This window comes from Bombina bombina, chromosome 3 (genome assembly GCF_027579735.1).
Source record: "Bombina bombina isolate aBomBom1 chromosome 3, aBomBom1.pri, whole genome shotgun sequence".
Taxonomy (NCBI): domain Eukaryota; kingdom Metazoa; phylum Chordata; class Amphibia; order Anura; family Bombinatoridae; genus Bombina; species Bombina bombina.
In genome coordinates, this window is record NC_069501.1 from 103,669,429 (window position 1) to 103,686,345 (window position 16,917).

Sequence of the window (16,917 nt, forward strand, 5' to 3'; positions counted from 1 at the left end):
ATCTATATCCAACTCAGCAGCAGCAGAGCTGTAAACTATCCTTCTATAATAGCATCTATATCCAACTCAGCAGCAGCAGAGCTGTAAACTATCCTTCTATAATAGCATCTATATATAACTTAGCAGCAGCAGAGCTGTAAACTATCCTTCTATAATAGCATCTATATCCAACTCAGCAGCAGCAGAGCTGTAAACTATCCTTCTATAATAGCATCTATAACCAACTCAGCAGCAGCAGAGGTGTAAACTATCCTTCTATAATAGCATCTATATCCAACTTAGCAGCAGCAGAGCTGTAAACTATCCTTCTATATTAGCATCTATATCTAACTTAGCAGCAGCAGAATTGTAAACTATCCTTCCATAATAGCATCTATATCCAACTCAGCAGCAGCAGAGCTGTAAACTATCCTTCTATAATAGCATCTATATCCAACTCAGCAGCAGCAGAGCTGTAAACTATCCTTCTATAATAGCATCTATATCCAACTTAGCAGCAGCAGAGCTGTAAACTATCCTTCTATATTAGCATCTATATCCAACTTAGCAGCAGCAGAGCTGTAAACTATCCTTCTATAATAGCATCTATATCCAACTTAGCAGCAGCAGAGCTGTAAACTATCCTTCTATAATAGCATCTATATCCAACTCAGCAGCAGCAGAGCTGTAAACTATCCTTCTATAATAGCATCTATAACCAACTCAGCAGCAGCAGAGGTGTAAACTATCCTTCTATAATAGCATCTATATCCAACTTAGCAGCAGCAGAGCTGTAAACTATCCTTCTATATTAGCATCTATATCTAACTTAGCAGCAGCAGAATTGTAAACTATCCTTCCATAATAGCATCTATATCCAACTCAGCAGCAGCAGAGCTGTAAACTATCCTTCTATAATAGCATCTATATCCAACTCAGCAGCAGCAGAGCTGTAAACTATCCTTCTATAATAGCATCTATATCCAACTTAGCAGCAGCAGAGCTGTAAACTATCCTTCTATATTAGCATCTATATCCAACTTAGCAGCAGGAGAGCTGTAAACTATCCTTCTATAATAGCATCTATATCCAACTTAGCAGCAGCAGAGCTGTAAACTATCCTTCTATAATAGCATCTATATATAACTTAGCAGTAGCAGAGCTGTAAACCATCCTTCTATAATAGCATCTATATCCAACTCAGCAGCAGCAGAGCTGTAAACTATCCTTCTATAATAGCATCTATAACCAACTCAGCAGCAGCAGAGCTGTAAACTATCCTTCTATAATAGCATCTATATCCAACTTAGCAGCAGCAGAGCTGTAAACTATCCTTCTATATTAGCATCTATATATAACTTAGCAGCAGCAGAGTTGTAAACCATCCTTCCATAATAGCATCTATATCCAACTTAGCAGCAGCAGCAGAGCTGTAAACTATCCTTCTAAATTAGCATCTATATATAACTTAGCAGCAGCAGAGTTGTAAACTATCCTTCTATAATAGCATCGATATCCAACTCAGCAGCAGCAGAGCTGTAAACTATCCTTCTATAATAGCATCTATAACCAACTCAGCAGCAGCAGAGCTGTAAACTATCCTTCTATAATAGCATCTATATCCAACTTAGCAGCAGCAGAGCTGTAATCTATCCTTCTATATTAGCATCTATATATAACTTAGCAGCAGCAGAGCTGTAAACTATCCTTCTATAATAGCATCTATATCCAACTCAGCAGCAGGAGAGCTGTAAACTATCCTTCTATAATAGCATCTATATCCAACTTAGCAGCAGCAGAGCTGTAAACTATCCTTCTATAATAGCATCTATATATAACTTAGCAGTAGCAGAGCTGTAAACCATCCTTCTATAATAGCATCTATATCCAACTCAGCAGCAGCAGAGCTATTATCTATCCTTCTATAATAGCATCTATATCCAACTTAGCAGCAGCAGAGCTGTAAACTATCCTTCTATATTAGCATCTATATATAACTTAGCAGCAGCAGAGCTGTAAACTGTCCTTCTATAATAGCATCTATATCCAACTCAGCAACAGCAGAGCTATTATCTATCCTTCTATAATAGCATCTATATCCAACTCAGCAGCAGCAGAGCTGTAAACTATCCTTCTATAATAGCATCTATATCCAACTTAGGAGCAGCAGAGCTGTAAACTATCCTTCTATAATAGCATCTATATATAACTTAGCAGCAGCAGAACTGTAAACTATCCTTCTATAATAGCATCTATATCCAACTCAGCAACAGCAGAGCTATTATCTATCCTTCTATAATAGCATCTATATCCAACTCAGCAGCAGCAGAGCTGTAAACTATCCTTCTATAATAGCATCTATATCCAACTTAGCAGCAGCAGAGCTGTAAACTATCCTTCTATAATAGCATCTATATCCAACTCAGCAGCAGGAGAGCTGTAAACTATCCTTCTATAATAGCATCTATATATAACTTAGCAGCAGCAGAGCTGTAAACTATCCTTCTATAATAGCATCGATATCCAACTCAGCAGCAGCAGAGCTGTAAACTATCCTTCTATAATAGCATCTATAACCAACTCAGCAGCAGCAGAGCTGTAAACTATCCTTCTATAATAGCATCTATATCCAACTTAGCAGCAGCAGAGCTGTAATCTATCCTTCTATATTAGCATCTATATATAACTTAGCAGCAGCAGAGCTGTAAACTATCCTTCTATAATAGCATCTATATCCAACTCAGCAGCAGCAGAGCTATTATCTATCCTTCTATAATAGCATCTATATCCAACTCAGCAGCAGCAGAGCTGTAAACTATCCTTCTATAATAGCATCTATATATAACTTAGCAGCAGAGCTGTAAACTATCCTTCTATAATAGCATCTATATCCAACTCAGCAGCAGCAGAGCTGTAATCTATCCGTCTATAATAGCATCTATATCCAACTCAGCAGCAGCAGAGCTGTAAACTATCCTTCTATAATAGCATCTATATATAACTTAGCAGCAGCAGAACTGTAAACTATCCTTCTATAATAGCATCTATATCCAACTTAGCAGCAGCAGAGCTGTAAACTATCCTTCTATATTAGCATCTATATATAACTTAGCAGCAGCAGAGTTGTAAACCATCCTTCCATAATAGCATCTATATCCAACTTAGCAGCAGCAGAGCTGTAAACTATCCTTCTATATTAGCATCTATATATAACTTAGCAGCAGCAGAGTTGTAAACTATCCTTCTATAATAGCATCTATATATAACTCAGCAGCAGCAGAGCTGTAAACTATCCTTCTATAATAGCATCTATATCCAACTTAGCAGCAGCAGAGCTGTAAACTATCCTTCTATATTAGCATCTATATATAACTTAGCAGCAGCAGAGTTGTAAACTATCCTTCCATAATAGCATCTATATCCAACTTAGCAGCAGCAGAGCTGTAAACTATCATTCTATAATAGCATCTATATATAACTTAGCAGCAGCAGAGCTGTAAACTATCCTTCTATAATAGCATCTATATCCAACTCAGCAGCAGCAGAGCTGTAAACTATCCTTCTATAATAGCATCTATATCCAACTCAGCAGCAGCAGAGCTGTAAACTATCCTTCTATAATAGCATCTATATCCAACTTAGCAGCAGCAGAGCTGTAAACTATCCTTCTATATTAGCATCTATATCCAACTTAGCAGCAGCAGAGCTGTAAACTATCCTTCTATAATAGCATCTATATCCAACTTAGCAGAGCTGTAAACTATCCTTCTATAATAGCATCTATATCCAACTCAGCAGCAGCAGAGCTGTAAACTATCCTTCTATAATAGCATCTATATCCAACTCAGCAGCAGCAGAGCTGTAAACTATCCTTCTATAATAGCATCTATATCCAACTCAGCAGCAGCAGAGCTATTATCTATCCTTCTATAATAGCATCTATATCCAACTCAGCAGCAGCAGAGCTGTAAACTATCCTTCTATAATAGCATCTATATCCAACTCAGCAACAGCAGAGCTATTATCTATCCTTCTATAATAGCATCTATATCCAACTCAGCAGCAGCAGAGCTGTAAACTATCCTTTTATAATAGCATCTATATATAACTTAGCAGCAGCAGAGCTGTAAACTATCCTTCTATAATAGCATCTATATCCAACTCAGCAGCAGCAGAGCTGTAAACTATCCTTCTATAATAGCATCTATATCCAACTTAGCAGCAGCAGAGCTGTAAACTATCCTTCTATAATAGCATCTATATATAACTTAGCAGCAGCAGAGATGTAAAGTATCCTTCTATAATAGCATCTATATCCAACTCAGCAGCAGCAGAGCTATTATCTATCCTTCTATAATAGCATCTATATCCAACTCAGCAGCAGCAGAGCTGTAAACTATCCTTCTATAATAGCATCTATATATAACTTAGCAGCAGCAGAGCTGTAAACTATCCTTCTATAGTAGCATCTATATCCAACTCAGCAGCAGCAGAACTGTAAACTATCCTTCTATAATAGCATCTATATCCAACTCAGCAGCAGCAGAGCTGTAATCAATCCTTCTATATTAGCATCCATATATAACTTAGCAGCAGCAGAGTTGTAAACTATCCTTCCATAATAGCATCTATATCCAACTTAGCAGCAGCAGAGCTGTAAACTATCCTTCTATATTAGCATCTATATATAACTTAGCAGCAGCAGAACTGTAAACTATCCTTCTATAATAGCATCTATATCCAACTCAGCAGCAGCAGAGCTATTATCTATCCTTCTATAATAGCATCTATATCCAACTCAGCAGCAGCAGAGCTGTAAACTATCCTTCTATAATAGCATCTATATATAACTTAGCAGCAGCAGAGCTGTAAACTATCCTTCTATAATAGCCAACTCCGCAGCAGCAGAGCTGTAAACTATCCTTCTATAATAGCATCTATATCCAACTCAGCAGCAGCAGAGCTATAAACTATCCTTCTATAATAGCATCTATATATAACTTAGCAGTAGCAGAGCTGTAAACTATCCTTCTATAATAGCATCTATATCCAACTCAGCAGCAGCAGAGCTGTAAACTATCCTTCTATAATAGCATCTATATCCAACTTAGCAGCAGCAGAGCTGTAAACTATCCTTCTATATTAGCATCTATATCCAACTTAGCAGCAGCAGAGCTGTAAACTATCCTTCTATAATAGCATCTATATCCAACTTAGCAGAGCTGTAAACTATCCTTCTATAATAGCATCTATATCCAACTCAGCAGCAGCAGAGCTGTAAACTATCCTTCTGTAATAGCATCTATATCCAACTCAGCAGCAGCAGAGCTGTAAACTATCCTTCTATAATAGCATCTATATCCAACTCAGCAGCAGCAGAGCTATTATCTATTCTTCTATAATAGCATCTATATCCAACTCAGCAGCAGCAGAGCTGTAAACTATCCTTCTATAATAGCATCTATATCCAACTCAGCAACAGCAGAGCTATTATCTATCCTTCTATAATAGCATCTATATCCAACTCAGCAGCAGCAGAGCTGTAAACTATCCTTTTATAATAGCATCTATATATAACTTAGCAGCAGCAGAGCTGTAAACTATCCTTCTATAATAGCATCTATATCCAACTTAGCAGCAGAGCTGTAAACTATCCTTCTATAATAGCATCTATATATAACTTAGCAGTAGCAGAGCTGTAAACTATCCTTCCATAATAGCATCTATATCCAACTTAGCAGCAGCAGAGCTGTAAACTATCCTTCTATATTAGCATCTATATATAACTTAGCAGCAGCAGAGCTGTAAACTATCCTTCTATAATAGCATCTATATCCAACTCAGCAGCAGCAGAGCTATTATCTATCCTTCTATAATAGCATCTATATCCAACTCAGCAGCAGCAGAGCTGTAAACTATCCTTCTATAATAGCATCTATATCCAACTCCGCAGCAGCAGAGCTGTAAACTATCCTTCTATAATAGCATCTATATCCAACTCAGCAGCAGCAGAGCTGTAAACTATCCTTCTATAATAGCATCTATATATAACTTAGCAGTAGCAGAGCTGTAAACTATCCTTCTATAATAGCATCTATATCCAACTCAGCAGCAGCAGAGCTGTAAACTATCCTTCTATAATAGCATCTATAACCAACTCAGCAGCAGCAGAGCTGTAAACTATCCTTCTATAATAGCATCTATATCCAACTTAGCAGCAGCAGAGCTGTAAACTATCCTTCTATATTAGCATCTATATATAACTTAGCAGCAGCAGAGTTGTAAACCATCCTTCCATAATAGCATCGATATCCAACTTAGCAGCAGCAGCAGAGCTGTAAACTATCCTTCTAAATTAGCATCTATATATAACTTAGCAGCAGCAGAGTTGTAAACTATCCTTCTATAATAGCATCTATATATAACTTAGCAGTAGCAGAGCTGTAAACTATCCTTCTATAATAGCATCTATATCCAACTCAGCAGCAGCAGAGCTATTATCTATCCTTCTATAATAGCATCTATATCCAACTTAGCAGCAGCAGAGCTGTAAACTATCCTTCTATAATAGCATCTATATATAACTTAGCAGTAGCAGAGCTGTAAACTATCCTTCTATAATAGCATCTATATCCAACTCAGCAGCAGCAGAGCTATTATCTATCCTTCTATAATAGCATCTATATCCAACTTGGCAGCAGCAGAGCTGTAAACTATCCTTCTATAATAGCATCTATATATAACTTAGCAGTAGCAGAGCTGTAAACTATCCTTCTATATTAGCATCTATATCCAACTTAGCAGCAGCAGAGCTGTAAACTATCCTTCTATAATAGCATCTATATCCAACTTAGCAGCAGCAGATCTGTAAACTATCCTTCTATAATAGCATCTATATATATCTTAGCAGCAGCAGAACTGTATACTATCCTTCTATAATAGCATCTATATCCAACTTAGCAGCAGCAGAGCTGTAAACTATCCTTCAATAATAGCATCTATATCCAACTTAGCAGCAGCAGAGCTGTAAACTATCTTTCTATAATAGCATCTATATCCAACTCAGCAACAGCAGAGCTATTATCTATCCTTCTATAATAGCATCTATATCCAACTCAACAGCAGCAGAGCTGTAAACTATCCTTCTATAATAGCATCTATATCCAACTTAGCAGCAGCAGAGCTGTAAACTATCCTTCTATAATAGCATCTATATATAACTTAGCAGCAGCAGAACTGTAAACTATCCTTCTATAATAGCATCTATATCCAACTCAGCAACAGCAGAGCTATTATCTATCCTTCTATAATAGCATCTATATCCAACTCAGCAGCAGCAGAGCTGTAAACTATCCTTATATAATAGCATCTATATCCAACTTAGCAGCAGCAGAGCTGTAAACTATCCTTCTATAATAGCATCTATATCCAACTCAGCAGCAGCAGAGCTGTAAACTATCCTTCTATAATAGCATCTATATCCAACTCAGCAGCAGCAGAGCTGTAAACTATCCTTCTATAATAGCATCTATATCCAACTCAGCAGCAGCAGAGCTATTATCTATCCTTCTATAATAGCATCTATATCCAACTCAGCAGCAGCAGAGCTGTAAACTATCCTTCTATAATAGCATCTATATCCAACTCAGCAGCAGCAGAGCTATTATCTATCCTTCTATAATAGCATCTATATCCAACTCAGCAGCAGCAGAGCTGTAAACTATCCTTCTATAATAGCATCTATATATAACTTAGCAGCAGCAGAGCTGTAAACTATCCTTCTATAGTAGCATCTATATCCAACTCAGCAGCAGCAGAGCTGTAAACTATCCTTCTATAATAGCATCTATATCCAACTCAGCAGCAGCAGAGCTGTAAACTATCCTTCTATAATAGCATCTATATATAACTTAGCAGCAGCAGAGCTGTAAACTATCCTTCTATAATAGCATCTATATCCAACTCAGCAGCAGCAGAGCTGTAAACTATCCTTCTATAATAGCATCTATAACCAACTCAGCAGCAGCAGAGCTGTAAACTATCCTTCTATAATAGCATCTATATCCAACTTAGCAGCAGCAGAGCTGTAATCTATCCTTCTATATTAGCATCTATATATAACTTAGCAGCAGCAGAGCTGTAAACTATCCTTCTATAATAGCATCTATATCCAACTCAGCAGCAGCAGAGCTATTATCTATCCTTCTATAATAGCATCTGTATCCAACTCAGCAGCAGCAGAGCTGTAAACTATCCTTCTATAATAGCATCTATATATAACTTAGCAGCAGCAGAGCTGTAAACTATCCTTCTATAATAGCATCTATATCCAACTCAGCAGCAGCAGAGCTGTAAACGATCCTTCTATAATAGCATCTATATATAACTTAGCAGCAGCAGAACTGTAAACTATCCTTCTATAATAGCATCTATATCCAACTTAGCAGCAGCAGAGCTGTAAACTATCCTTCTATATTAGCATCTATATATAACTTAGCAGCAGCAGAGTTGTAAACCATCCTTCCATAATAGCATCTATATCCAACTTAGCAGCAGCAGAGCTGTAAACTATCCTTCTATATTAGCATCTATATATAACTTAGCAGCAGCAGAGTTGTAAACTATCCTTCTATAATAGCATCTATATATAACTCAGCAGCAGCAGAGCTGTAAACTATCCTTCTATAATAGCATCTATATCCAACTTAAGAGAGAAAACAAGAGGGCGACCCCTAGTGCAAATCAATGTGGAACCAGTGATGAATATCTGTTGCAGCTTGCGAATGGATACTCACAGAAAGTATTGCACCCTATAGTGCAAATGAAGCATACTAGGAATAATATGGTGTCCTAGTGCACAAATCCGCCCAAAAGCACTGTCGTGATGAGAGGTGAACTTCAAATATATCAGGTTGATGAAAAAACAGAGAACTCCAGTATCGATAAAAAAAGTTTAATTAAAAAAATACACAGATCTACAATGACATCTGTAGTAATTTTACTACAGATGTCATTGTAGATCTGTGTATTTTTTTAATTAAACTTTTTTTATCGATACTGGAGTTCTCTGTTTTTTCATCAACCTGATATATTTGAAGTTCACCTCTCATCACGACAGTGCTTTTGGGCGGATTTGTGCACTAGGACACCATATTATTCCTAGTATGCTTCATTTGCACTATAGGGTGCAATACTTTCTGTGAGTATCCATTCGCAAGCTGCAACAGATATTCATCACTGGTTCCACATTGATTTGCACTAGGGGTCGCCCTCTTGTTTTCTCTCTTGATTTCCAGATTACAGATATCCTTTCTGCGTTTGGGAGGAGCAGCCCTCAGCAAAGTGCACAGTTAGCTGGGACACTGTGAAGTTCCCAGAACGTTCACCTAGGCATTATCTCTGCCTTCACACATTGTGAGTATGCTTACTTTTGCATTATTCCTTTTATAAAAATTGGCTACACTAGGAGGCGCCCTTTTTTTCTGCTCTGTTATATCCAACTTAGCAGCAGCAGAGCTGTAAACTATCCTTCTATATTAGCATCTATATATAACTTAGCAGCAGCAGAGTTGTAAACTATCCTTCCATAATAGCATCTATATCCAACTTAGCAGCAGCAGAGCTGTAAACTATCCTTCTATAATAGCATCTATATATAACTTAGCAGCAGCAGAGCTGTAAACTATCCTTCTATAATAGCATCTATATCCAACTCAGCAGCAGCAGAGCTGTAAACTATCCTTCTATAATAGCATCTATATCCAACTCAGCAGCAGCAGAGCTGTAAACTATCCTTCTATAATAGCATCTATATCCAACTTAGCAGCAGCAGAGCTGTAAACTATCCTTCTATATTAGCATCTATATCCAACTTAGCAGCAGCAGAGCTGTAAACTATCCTTCTATAATAGCATCTATATCCAACTTAGCAGAGCTGTAAACTATCCTTCTATAATAGCATCTATATCCAACTCAGCAGCAGCAGAGCTGTAAACTATCCTTCTATAATAGCATCTATATCCAACTCAGCAGCAGCAGAGCTGTAAACTATCCTTCTATAATAGCATCTATATCCAACTCAGCAGCAGCAGAGCTATTATCTATCCTTCTATAATAGCATCTATATCCAACTCAGCAGCAGCAGAGCTGTAAACTATCCTTCTATAATAGCATCTATATCCAACTCAGCAACAGCAGAGCTATTATCTATCTTTCTATAATAGCATCTATATCCAACTCAGCAGCAGCAGAGCTGTAAACTATCCTTCTATAATAGCATCTATATATAACTTAGCAGCAGCAGAGCTGTAAACTATCCTTCTATAATAGCATCTATATCCAACTCAGCAGCAGCAGAGCTGTAAACTATCCTTCTATAATAGCATCTATATCCAACTTAGCAGCAGCAGAGCTGTAAACTATCCTTCTATAATAGCATCTATATATAACTTAGCAGCAGCAGAGCTGTAAACTATCCTTCTATAATAGCATCTATATCCAACTTAGCAGCAGCAGAGCTGTAAACTATCCTTCTATAATAGCATCTATATCCAACTCAGCAGCAGCAGAGCTGTAAACTATCCTTCTATAATAGCATCTATATATAACTTAGCAGCAGCAGAGCTGTAAACTATCCTTCTATAATAGCGTCTATATCCAACTTAGCAGCAGCAGAGCTGTAATCTATCCTTCTATATTAGCATCTATATATAACTTAGCAGCAGCAGAGTTGTAAACTATCCTTCCATAATAGCATCTATATGCAACTTAGCAGCAGCAGAGCTGTAAACTATCCTTCTATATTAGCATCTATATATAACTTAGCAGCAGCAGAGCTGTAAACTATCCTTCTATAATAGCATCTATATCCAACTCAGCAGCAGCAGAGCTATTATCTATCCTTCTATAATAGCATCTATATCCAACTCAGCAGCAGCAGAGCTGTAAACTATCCTTCTATAATAGCATCTATATATAACTTAGCAGCAGCAGAGCTGTAAACTATCCTTCTATAATAGCATCTATATCCAACTCCGCAGCAGCAGAGCTGTAAACTATCCTTCTATAATAGCATCTATATCCAACTCAGCAGCAGCAGAGCTGTAAACTATCCTTCTATAATAGCATCTATATATAACTTAGCAGCAGCAGAGTTGTAAACTATCCTTCTATAATAGCATCTATATATAACTCAGCAGCAGCAGAGCTGTAAACTATCCTTCTATAATAGCATCTATATCCAACTTAGCAGCAGCAGAGCTGTAAACTATCCTTCTATATTAGCATCTATATATAACTTAGCAGCAGCAGAGTTGTAAACTATCCTTCCATAATAGCATCTATATCCAACTTAGCAGCAGCAGAGCTGTAAACTATCCTTCTATAATAGCATCTATATATAACGTAGCAGCAGCAGAGCTGTAAACTATCCTTCTATAATAGCATCTATATCCAACTCAGCAGCAGCAGAGCTGTAAACTATCCTTCTATAATAGCATCTATATCCAACTCAGCAGCAGCAGAGCTGTAAACTATCCTTCTATAATAGCATCTATATCCAACTTAGCAGCAGCAGAGCTGTAAACTATCCTTCTATATTAGCATCTATATCCAACTTAGCAGCAGCAGAGCTGTAAACTATCCTTCTATAATAGCATCTATATCCAACTTAGCAGAGCTGTAAACTATCCTTCTATAATAGCATCTATATCCAACTCAGCAGCAGCAGAGCTGTAAACTATCCTTCTATAATAGCATCTATATCCAACTCAGCAGCAGCAGAGCTGTAAACTATCCTTCTATAATAGCATCTATATCCAACTCAGCAGCAGCAGAGCTATTATCTATCCTTCTATAATAGCATCTATATCCAACTCAGCAGCAGCAGAGCTGTAAACTATCCTTCTATAATAGCATCTATATCCAACTCAGCAACAGCAGAGCTATTATCTATCTTTCTATAATAGCATCTATATCCAACTCAGCAGCAGCAGAGCTGTAAACTATCCTTCTATAATAGCATCTATATATAACTTAGCAGCAGCAGAGCTGTAAACTATCCTTCTATAATAGCATCTATATCCAACTCAGCAGCAGCAGAGCTGTAAACTATCCTTCTATAATAGCATCTATATCCAACTTAGCAGCAGCAGAGCTGTAAACTATCCTTCTATAATAGCATCTATATCCAACTTAGCAGCAGAGCTGTAAACTATCCTTCTATAATAGCATCTATATCCAACTCAGCAGCAGCAGAGCTGTAAACTATCCTTCTATAATAGCATCTATATATAACTTAGCAGCAGCAGAGCTGTAAACTATCCTTCTATAATAGCGTCTATATCCAACTTAGCAGCAGCAGAGCTGTAATCTATCCTTCTATATTAGCATCTATATATAACTTAGCAGCAGCAGAGTTGTAAACTATCCTTCCATAATAGCATCTATATGCAACTTAGCAGCAGCAGAGCTGTAAACTATCCTTCTATATTAGCATCTAAATATAACTTAGCAGCAGCAGAGCTGTAAACTATCCTTCTATAATAGCATCTATATCCAACTCAGCAGCAGCAGAGCTATTATCTATCCTTCTATAATAGCATCTATATCCAACTCAGCAGCAGCAGAGCTGTAAACTATCCTTCTATAATAGCATCTATATATAACTTAGCAGCAGCAGAGCTGTAAACTATCCTTCTATAATAGCATCTATATCCAACTCCGCAGCAGCAGAGCTGTAAACTATCCTTCTATAATAGCATCTATATCCAACTCAGCAGCAGCAGAGCTGTAAACTATCCTTCTATAATAGCATCTATATATAACTTAGCAGTAGCAGAGCTGTAAACTATCCTTCTATAATAGCATCTATATCCAACTCAGCAGCAGCAGAGCTGTAAACTATCCTTCTATAATAGCATCTATAACCAACTCAGCAGCAGCAGAGCTGTAAACTATCCTTCTATAATAGCATCTATATCCAACTTAGCAGCAGCAGAGCTGTAAACTATCCTTCTATATTAGCATCTATATATAACTTAGCAGCAGCAGAGTTGTAAACCATCCTTCCATAATAGCATCTATATCCAACTTAGCAGCAGCAGCAGAGCTGTAAACTATCCTTCTAAATTAGCATCTATATATAACTTAGCAGCAGCAGAGTTGTAAACTATCCTTCTATAATAGCATCTATATATAACTTAGCAGTAGCAGAGCTGTAAACTATCCTTCTATAATAGCATCTATATCCAACTCAGCAGCAGCAGAGCTATTATCTATCCTTCTATAATAGCATCTATATCCAAATTAGCAGCAGCAGAGCTGTAAACTATCCTTCTATATTAGCATCTATATATAACTTAGCAGCAGCAGAGCTGTAAACTATCCTTCTATAATAGCATCTATATCCAACTCAGCAACAGCAGAGCTATTATCTATCCTTCTATAATAGCATCTATATCCAACTCAGCAGCAGCAGAGTTGTAAACTATCCTTCTATAATAGCATCTATATCCAACTTAGCAGCAGCAGAGCTGTAAACTATCCTTCTATAATAGCATCTATATATAACTTAGCAGCAGCAGAACTGTAAACTATCCTTCTATAATAGCATCTATATCCAACTCAGCAACAGCAGAGCTATTATCTATCCTTCTATAATAGCATCTATATCCAACTCAGCAGCAGCAGAGCTGTAAACTATCCTTCTATAATAGCATCTATATCCAACTTAGCAGCAGCAGAGCTGTAAACTATCCTTCTATAATAGCATCTATATCCAACTCAGCAGCAGCAGAGCTGTAAACTATCCTTCTATAATAGCATCTATATCCAACTCAGCAGCAGCAGAGCTATTATCTATCCTTCTATAATAGCATCTATATCCAACTCAGCAGCAGCAGAGCTGTAAACTATCCTTCTATAATAGCATCTATATCCAACTCAGCAGCAGCAGAGCTATTATCTATCCTTCTATAATAGCATCTATATCCAACTCAGCAGCAGCAGAGCTATTATCTATCCTTCTATAATAGCATCTATATCCAACTCAGCAGCAGCAGAGCTGTAAACTATCCTTCTATAATAGCATCTATATATAACTTAGCAGCAGCAGAGCTGTAAACTATCCTTCTATAATAGCATCTATATCCAACTCAGCAGCAGCAGAGCTATTATCTATCCTTCTATAATAACATCTGTATCCAACTCAGCAGCAGCAGAGCTGTAAACTATCCTTCTATAATAGCATCTATATCCAACTCAGCAGCAGCAGAGCTATTATCTATCCTTCTATAATAGCATCTATATCCAACTCAGCAGCAGCAGAGCTGTAAACTATCCTTCTATAATAGCATCTATATCCAACTCAGCAACAGCAGAGCTATTATCTATCTTTCTATAATAGCATCTATATCCAACTCAGCAGCAGCAGAGCTGTAAACTATCCTTCTATAATAGCATCTATATATAACTTAGCAGCAGCAGAGCTGTAAACTATCCTTCTATAATAGCATCTATATCCAACTCAGCAGCAGCAGAGCTGTAAACTATCCTTCTATAATAGCATCTATATCCAACTTAGCAGCAGCAGAGCTGTAAACTATCCTTCTATAATAGCATCTATATATAACTTAGCAGCAGCAGAGCTGTAAACTATCCTTCTATAATAGCATCTATATCCAACTCAGCAGCAGAGCTGTAAACTATCCTTCTATAATAGCATCTATATCCAACTCAGCAGCAGCAGAGCTGTAAACTATCCTTCTATAATAGCATCTATATATAACTTAGCAGCAGCAGAGCTGTAAACTATCCTTCTATAATAGCGTCTATATCCAACTTAGCAGCAGCAGAGCTGTAATCTATCCTTCTATATTAGCATCTATATATAACTTAGCAGCAGCAGAGTTGTAAACTATCCTTCCATAATAGCATCTATATGCAACTTAGCAGCAGCAGAGCTGTAAACTATCCTTCTATAATAGCATCTATATCCAACTCAGCAGCAGCAGAGCTATTATCTATCCTTCTATAATAGCATCTATATCCAACTCAGCAGCAGCAGAGCTGTAAACTATCCTTCTATAATAGCATCTATATATAACTTAGCAGCAGCAGAGCTGTAAACTATCCTTCTATAATAGCATCTATATCCAACTCCGCAGCAGCAGAGCTGTAAACTATCCTTCTATAATAGCATCTATATCCAACTCAGCAGCAGCAGAGCTGTAAACTATCCTTCTATAATAGCATCTATATATAACTTAGCAGTAGCAGAGCTGTAAACTATCCTTCTATAATAGCATCTATATCCAACTCAGCAGCAGCAGAGCTGTAAACTATCCTTCTATAATAGCATCTATAACCAACTCAGCAGCAGCAGAGCTGTAAACTATCCTTCTATAATAGCATCTATATCCAACTTAGCAGCAGCAGAGCTGTAAACTATCCTTCTATATTAGCATCTATATATAACTTAGCAGCAGCAGAGTTGTAAACCATCCTTCCATAATAGCATCTATATCCAACTTAGCAGAAGCAGCAGAGCTGTAAACTATCCTTCTAAATTAGCATCTATATATAACTTAGCAGCAGCAGAGTTGTAAACTATCCTTCTATAATAGCATCTATATATAACTTAGCAGTAGCAGAGCTGTAAACTATCCTTCTATAATAGCATCTATATCCAACTCAGCAGCAGCAGAGCTATTATCTATCCTTCTATAATAGCATCTATATCCAACTTAGCAGCAGCAGAGCTGTAAACTATCCTTCTATATTAGCATCTATATATAACTTAGCAGCAGCAGAGCTGTAAACTATCCTTCTATAATAGCATCTATATCCAACTCAGCAACAGCAGAGCTATTATCTATCCTTCTATAATAGCATCTATATCCAACTCAGCAGCAGCAGAGTTGTAAACTATCCTTCTATAATAGCATCTATATCCAACTTAGCAGCAGCAGAGCTGTAAACTATCCTTCTATAATAGCATCTATATATAACTTAGCAGCAGCAGAACTGTAAACTATCCTTCTATAATAGCATCTATATCCAACTCAGCAACAGCAGAGCTATTATCTATCCTTCTATAATAGCATCTATATCCAACTCAGCAGCAGCAGAGCTGTAAACTATCCTTCTATAATAGCATCTATATCCAACTTAGCAGCAGCAGAGCTGTAAACTATCCTTCTATAATAGCATCTATATCCAACTCAGCAGCAGCAAAACTGTAAACTATCCTTCTATAATAGCATCTATATCCAACTCAGCAGCAGCAGAGCTATTATCTATCCTTCTATAATAGCATCTATATCCAACTCAGCAGCAGCAGAGCTATTATCTATCCTTCTATAATAGCATCTATATCCAACTTAGCAGCAGCAGAGCTGTAAACTATCCTTCTATATTAGCATCTATATTTAACTTAGCAGCAGCAGAGCTGTAAACTATCCTTCTATAATAGCATCTATATCCAACTCAGCAACAGCAGAGCTATTATCTTTCCTTCTATAATAGCATCTATATCCAACTCAGCAGCAGCAGAGCTGTAAACTATCCTTCTATAATAGCATCTATATCCAACTTAGCAGCAGCAGAGCTGTAAACTATCCTTCTATAATAGCATCTATATCCAACTCAGCAACAGCAGAGCTATTATCTTTCCTTCTATAATAGCATCTATATCCAACTCAGCAGCAGCAGAGCTGTAAACTATCCTTCTATAATAGCATCTATATCCAACTCAGCAGCAGCAGAGCTATTATCTATCCTTCTATAATAGCATCTATATCCAACTCAGCAGCAGCAGAGCTATTATCTATCCTTCTATAATAGCATCTATATCCAACTCAGCAGCAGCAGAGCTGTAAACTATCCTTCTATAATAGCATCTATATATAACTTAGCAGCAGCAGAGCTGTAAACTATCCT

The 16,917-nt window shown here is 37.3% G+C and overlaps 1 protein-coding gene across 1 annotated transcript in view; it reads right to left on the reverse strand.

The window, feature by feature from the left end:
* Window positions 1-16,917, reverse strand: part of DOP1B (DOP1 leucine zipper like protein B) — a 593,629-nt gene that overhangs the window by 306,233 nt on the left and 270,479 nt on the right. The window lies entirely within an intron of this gene.